At 39.1% G+C, this 7,277-nt stretch overlaps 1 long non-coding RNA gene across 1 annotated transcript; it reads left to right on the top strand.

Moving 5' to 3' along the window:
- The first annotated feature begins 424 nt into the window (after nt 1-424).
- On the top strand, nt 425-2,648 carry LOC120407772. Its single transcript, XR_005600246.1, has 3 exons — nt 425-543; nt 1,550-1,735; nt 2,502-2,648. It is a non-coding gene; the product is annotated as an uncharacterized LOC120407772 (long non-coding RNA).
- Nucleotides 2,649-7,277: the final 4,629 nt, after the last annotated feature.

Raw genomic sequence — 7,277 nt, forward strand, 5'->3', positions numbered from 1 at the left:
CCAGGTTCCCTGGTGTAAAATTGTACATCCTGTAGTCTGAAACCACAGGAAACTTGTCTGGTTTCATTAAAAACTCAAGCCACATTAGCACATGGATACCATGGAGATAGGCATATTAGAAAGTCCCAATCTAGCCAGATAAAAATGTTTACAAATCTTTCAAGGGAACATGGGCTCAGTTTCAACTGAAGTTGGTCTGATTTTTGGTTTGCATAGAAACCATGCAAAATTCGTAATTTTCACATATTTTGACAAAAAACGGGGGTGGTTTTGGCTGAGTTCTGTTTAGAGTTTTTGAATTTTAAAGGAAAATTTAGGAGTGCAAATCCATGTGCATTGAAACCATAGAAAATATTTCTTGAAGTGCTTCAAAGCACAGATGCTGAGTAAGCAAAATTGTATATATATATTTTTTTAAATAGCTATGAACTGAAGCTGAGACAGACCAGACATGTGGAAAATTAATGGAAAAACTTCTTTAGGAAGAGAAATTCATTTGTGGGACAAACTCTAGGAACATTTGCAGCAGAAGCTGCAGTTAAGGTAGGCAATTTTGAAACTATTGTATAAGCATTTACAACAAGAAATTGTCAATTGGGGATGAGTGGGCCAAATCTGTAAAAAAATTAGACACTCCCCCTGAACTTTGAAATATTGTCTCATCCAGGTTATTGCTGAGGCAGACTGGTGGGATAGCTCTTGCATTTCTATACTATGAATCAAGAGCTTCAAGTGGTTCTGTTTTGAAAAGTGTTTGTGTAAAATGGCATTGGTTATGTTTGTTGTCTCAATTATTTACATATCAAAATGCTCAGCTTACACATGAAAAGATGTCTTTTTCTAGCAGTCAGTCTTGAAAATTCAACATGGGGACTGAGAGTTAAGATGAGGTCTTTTCTTCTTGTGTATCACCATCTGTAATAAAAGTTCCACTCCTCAAGTAGACTCTCCATTATACCTAAGTAAGCCTATTAATGGGAGTCTTTTTCCTCATTGACTTCAATGGACTCTAAATCAGACTCATTATGCTTCTGGAACACCTGTGCATACTGATTACTTCCATAGGTTCACACAGGTTTGTAGAGCCGAATGGATTTGGTAAAAGGGAATAGAACATTTTGCTTCTTGTTCAACATTTGTGTTTGTTCTGTGGGCCTCGCAGGATTGAGGTGCAGTAAAAAATTATATTTGTTACTACAGTGAGCTTATATGACTGAACACTCAAGGAATGGTTCTTTTTAATAATATGACGACTTTTTTTACATAGTAACTTTTTGGGGTAGAACTGCACTTTAAGTAGTCAGGGCTCTCAGTCTAGCATAATTCCTAAGCATTTGATTCTCATGAAAAAATTAAGACATGGTTTTGCTGTGTGACCAGATTAAGAAAGTATTGCCTTCACCAGTCAATACAAACTTTCACAAACACAGTTTAATGTTTTGCTTTCCTTGATTATCATGTCATCTCTTTGCACGCATGGAAAATAGTCTGCTAAACAGTGTAAGATTTTTATGAACATCTGTTTTCAATGTGTGTATTTTATTGTTAGAGTTGGCACAAACAGGATCAGAAATGCTGAGAGGGGGAAGCTCACTCCTTTGTACAGTTGCCGTGCATTGACTGCGATGACCTCTGATAACATGACAAGTTTCAGAAATGGTAGAAGATATTGGATCATAGGCCCATCAAATCAGTAGGAGTCATCCATGATGCCAAAACAAACAAGACATGAGAAGTACTAGATTTTATTGTTGTAAATATTTTTCCAGGCAGAAAAGACCTTGCTAGATGCTAAGTGTTTTTCTTTTGCTGAGTCAATCAGTTTACACCAAATTTTTCTTTGTTTCGTGCAGAGGGCGTACTATATCTTTAAATGTTGAGGCCAGCAGAACTTAAAGGGCAGCTTTGAGGCTTCTTTAAGTTGTGTCAGGGGCCAAACCAGTTTCAGGCAACCCCAGAAAATCCTCTGTTTTCTCCCCGTTAAGTGCACAAGCAGTGTTCTGGCACACCTGAGGAATAGGCCCAAAGGAAACCATCAACTGGTGACTGACTAATAGTCTCTAGCTTCACAGTGTTTGCCCTAGTGTCTTATTGCTTAAATACACATGGAAAAAGTGCAGGGTTTGGGGAAACTTTACAGAGATCTGCATCCTCCCCTCCCCTGTACTTTGCAGAGCACAGCTCTGTGGGAGATCCCTGCGTGCCACTGCAGAAGGGGTAATGAAGGGCAGGAGCTGGGGCCAGTGGATATAAGACTACTCAGGTCCACCATCCATTCAGTCTTCAGGGAGTAGAGTAGCTACAGAGAGGTTCTGTTGCCAGCTGGGCCTAGAGGGAAGGATTTGTTTCCTCAGCCTCCATAGGTCTCCACAGAATAAAGTGCTGTTACTTGAGCAGTGCCGTGAGCAGAAGATAGGATAGTAATGAAGGGATTGCGCGAGTGAGTATTGTGAAAATATGCTCTGGTGTGATCTAGTAGAGCAATGTTTTATTGTTCATAGATTTGAAGATCAGAAGAGGCCATCCTGATCATCTAGTCTGATCTCCAGCACAACACAGGCCATAGAATCTCATCTAGTAACTTCTGCATCAAGCCTACAACTTCTGTTTGCACTATAGCATGTTTTCTCGAAAGACACCCAGTCATATTTTGGACCTAAGGCCTGGTAAAGCCTTCAAGGCCTTACATCACTTTTTGGCAGGAAGAGACTAGCACATGTATGTCAGTTTTCTGACATTTGTGTTATCTGAACTTGTATTTCATTTCAGTAAATCAACACGAATAGGACTGTGAGTCTCCATTCATGGCCAGTCTTAGCCTTCTTGTATACACACAACTCTCATTCAACTTCACTGGAAATTTGACTGCACAAGAAATGTAGGATTAGGCTTCTAATTATTAGTAAGCCTTGTCCTTATAGGAGCCAGAATAAAGCAATATACATAGAGTCCATCAGGCAGACTGGCAGAGTCCCAGACAAGCAGGGTCTGTGCATAAGCAAAGGTGGAAGAAATGCTGATGTGATCAGGATGGTATGACTCTAAAATTATTATGGGACTGATGATTTGGAACATTATAATTACTGTATATAGTTTGAATGAGGTCACTTTAGCAATAATACATTTTAATGTGTAAATGCCCATGCTTGAACATCTCTGGGGATGCTCTGAGCAGTTGTGTACCCTACCCTCGGTTATTTGCTGGCACAGCTTAGGTCATTTAGCTGTCTATATGCCTGTTTGAGTCTGTAAAACAGGTTCTTCACAGCCCCCGTTAATAGTACATATACCGTTATGAGTGGGGAAAAAAGGAAGTTCATGTGGGGACTGGGCTGCAAATCAGGTCCAGCGCTTTCAGAGATGCTGGGGGGAGCATGTGCTCTGATAACTCTTGCCACACACACCTTTGGGAAAAGCATACCATGCTCCTAAAGCCACTTCCCAGTGTGCAGAGGAGTGGGGCCAAGAATGAACCCCTGTTCCACCTCTGAGTTTCCTTTCTGGGGTGCTGAATGCTGTCTGCCATGCTACCCCCCATTTTTGTACTCAGGAAGGCCCTATTAACACTACTCTTGTGTGGGAGCATAAAGAGCAGGGAAGGAGCTCTCAGCACGCTCCCCACACTTCCTGCTGTGATGCACCTGCCATAGAGAACTTGACCCTAATTTTTTATAACTAAGACAGAATTTTTCTCATTTCCACACAAAGAGAAAGCAAACGAGGGAGACAGAATGTTCAAGTATATATTAACTGTGGGCTTGTCTACGCTACTCTCTGGATCGGCAGGTAGCGATCGATCCGGGGGTGAGTGTGAGTTATCGTGTCTAGTATAGATATGATAAATTGACCACTAAGCACTCTCCCGTCGACTCTGGTACTCCACCAGAACGAGGCGTGCAAGCGGAGTGGACAGTAAATAGATCTATGTACGTCAACTTCAGCTACGCTATTCACGTAGCTGAAGTTGCGTATCTTAGATTGACCCCACACGGTAGTGTAGACAAGCCCTCGGATGTGTTCATATGATTTCATCGTCTTTTGAAAGTCTTCTGTGGCTTCAAGGGATGAAGGGCACATTATCCCACTTGCTTGAAACCTAGCTCTAGGGATAAAAGAAAAGCATAGTCTTTAGTTTGGTGGCATTAATTGTCTTTAAATTAAATATTTGACTGAGATAAGATGTTGCATTTGAAAATTCTGTGTCATGTGGATGGCAAGTTTCATAATTATGGCCTTGTCTCCACTTACTGTGGATCGATGCTGTGGTGATCAATCCACCGGGGGTCGATTTAGCGGGTCTAAGACTAAATCGACCACTGATTGCTCTCCCATTGACTTTGGTACTCCACTGGAACGAGAAGTATAGGGTAAGTTGACAGAGTTTCTCCCATTGCCCCAGCGTGGTATAGACACAGCAATAAGTCGACCTAAGGTATGTTGACTCCAGCTACATGAATAGTGTAGCTGGAGTGGGGGAACTTAGGTCGACTTAGGGCAGGTCCACACTACGGGGCTATGTGATTGTCAGAAATTAGAATTGTGCTCCTTAAACAGGATCACTTCCTTAATGTGATGGATAGTTACATGATCTGTTGAAAAGTAGAATGCTTTAACATTGAACTCTGGAGCTGTTTTTGTTCTGACGTTCTGATCCGACTCCCATGGCAAAACTCCCATTTCAACAGTACAGGATCAAGCTTTGAGAGTATGTAGCATGTAGATATCCCAAAGCAGCAAAAAGCTTTGCAAAACACTAGACAAAATGTAATAAAGAGAAATAATAGTCATTCAACTGGTCTGTTAGTAAATTAAAAAAAATAATAAAGTGAAAAGCTTGGTCTTTAAGGAAGAAAATTGTGTGCTTGGGAAGTGATGTATAAGTGTTAAATTTCCCACTGAGCAGGATAAAATTGTGCATTTGGAAGGATTTGAAATCAAGAAAGAGTGTCTGAATAGAGTTAAGAGGACGCTGGGAGCAGGGAAGTTAACTTTGGACCTGATCCTGCAAGGTTCTGAGCACTTCCTACAAGGTACTTGAATGGCCTCAAATACTAGTACAGTTAAAAGGAGTTGAGGGCACTCAGTACCTTGCAAGATTAAGTCCTTAGAGACTTTATGGATATGGCAGGTAGTGCATGGGAAGAAATGCATTTGGAAACTAGTGTGAAACACAGGAAGTCCGAGGAAGGACATTGGCTTTGTTTTCTTTTCTTTTCTTTTCTTTTTTTCCTGTAAGAGAAAAGGTTATTTTACCCTGGTATGTACTTACATTTCAAAAGGCTTCTTTAGGTTTGTTTGTTTGCAAAACATTTTCCTTTGTTCTGCCTTTTAAATAAAACAAAGACCTCATGTGTTTTTTCTGAAACCGTTAGTTCTCTTCTCAGCACAAAGGAGTTATGTGAGTCAAGTAATCACTGATTGGATTCTTCTAAAGTGTTTTGAAACAAAAACAAACATTACCATTCTGGATATGCTCTACCTCTCTATTTAGAAATGTTGAAGGCATTATTATTGCAGCCAATTTTAAAAACACTACATTTTAAATGGGGGCTCCAGTTTAATTTGAGGATGGAAAGTGGTTGGTTCCATAAAGCTTAATGTTTATAGAAAATAATGTTTTTCCTTTTCAGCCTTTTTCTTGAATCTGAAATTTGTAAGAGGAAGTTCAAAGAGGATATACATGCTGGTTCCTATTTGATCTTTTCCCCCCATGTGAGGTCTATAGATTTCAACACATTAGTTGAATAGCTGAAAAATTTGGAAACCAGCTTCCTGAGATTTTAAAGTAGGGCATTATAGGTTGAAAAATAAAAGATCAATTCTGTCAGACTTACTCCATTGCCTGTTTACTGGTAAAGTGAAAGGAAGTACAGAGGTCTAAAATATCAGAAGTATGTAATTTACAATAATTTGCATTACCTGCTTATGCATGTTCAATTATGCTAATATATTTGGAATTCGTCAGCGTTTTAACTGAACCCAAGTATAAGCATAATTAGATGTGAGATGCTGCTACTCTACATATATACAATATAGATGGATAGCTGATAAATCTTACAGAAAAGGCCAATTCAATACTGCTTCAGGGCAATTTTAGTTATTTATTATTCCACTTTTGTAAGCAAAGGGCTTACTTTGGTAGTGTGAAATCTATTTTGTTCTCTAAAGAAATGTCAGTGTGGTTTGGAGATGGTCAAAAGGGAGTAAATTTTTTTTAAAAAGTGACTGCTTTTATTTCAAAACTCCATGCACCTGAATTTATGAATATTTCATTTCCTGGTGGTATATCCTATCAGGAGAGGCAGCAACTGCTATACCACTATAAATGAGATTGCAAGATAGTTTCTGTAAATGTATTCAGATAATCGTAGTGTTCACTTTTTCAGCTGAAATTTTGAACAAAAATGGTTCAGTTATTTTTGAGTTGATGATTATTATTTATATTGTGTCCAAAAGCGTGCAAGGCCTCTCCCAAAACTGATAGCTAGGCAAACCTCTGCCCCAAGGACTTAGTCAAGAATTTAGACATGACATAACATTGAGGGTGAGTACAGACAAGAGGCTAACAGGGTGGTGTTGGACGTAGTTTCATAGATAAGTTCATATGGAAACACAATTTGTGTCTGTGTGTTTGTAGTGAAGAGGGTTTTTAAAAGTAGGTTTTAGTTTAATGTATTAATTAATTTGCTTTTTGTAGCTTCCCAGTAGAAATGCATCTTTAGGAAGGATATGAAGAAAGTGAGGATGGAGGCTTGGTGGGAAGGTTTGCAGGGTCGGGGGAGAGGGTGGTGTTCTAAGTGACTGAAAAACATGTTCTTCCCATTATATACAAATTATTGCAGCTATTTTTGAAGTGGCATACAGCAAAATGGGTGAGGTTTGAAAGCTGCAATTTGGGATGGGAATAGTTCTCTTTGCCAAGCTATGCAGGGCTGATTCCAGGGGAAATTGGTTTTCAAGCAAGTTAGGAGTGCTTGAAAATCTTATATTGGGAATACACCGTGGAGTTTTTTGCTAGTTTTGCATTGTTTTGAAGGCTGTAGGTCTTTTGAATTTTTCTCTCACCTTTTATTTCTCCTAAATAATAATTAGGAAAAAACCTACAAAATTAAATGCAGAAACGTGCATTCATGCAAAATTAATGGTGCATGCTTATAGGAAAAAGTTTACATATTTTTGATGAACAGTATATAATCATATAATTAGACAGAAATATATACAAAAGGGAAAAAAATAAAATTGCATGTTAAACCTTTAAGGCTCCAATACAGCAAAGC

The sequence above is a fragment of the Mauremys reevesii genome, linkage group 6 (assembly GCF_016161935.1).
Source record: "Mauremys reevesii isolate NIE-2019 linkage group 6, ASM1616193v1, whole genome shotgun sequence".
In the NCBI taxonomy this organism is placed as follows: Eukaryota; Metazoa; Chordata; order Testudines; family Geoemydidae; genus Mauremys; species Mauremys reevesii.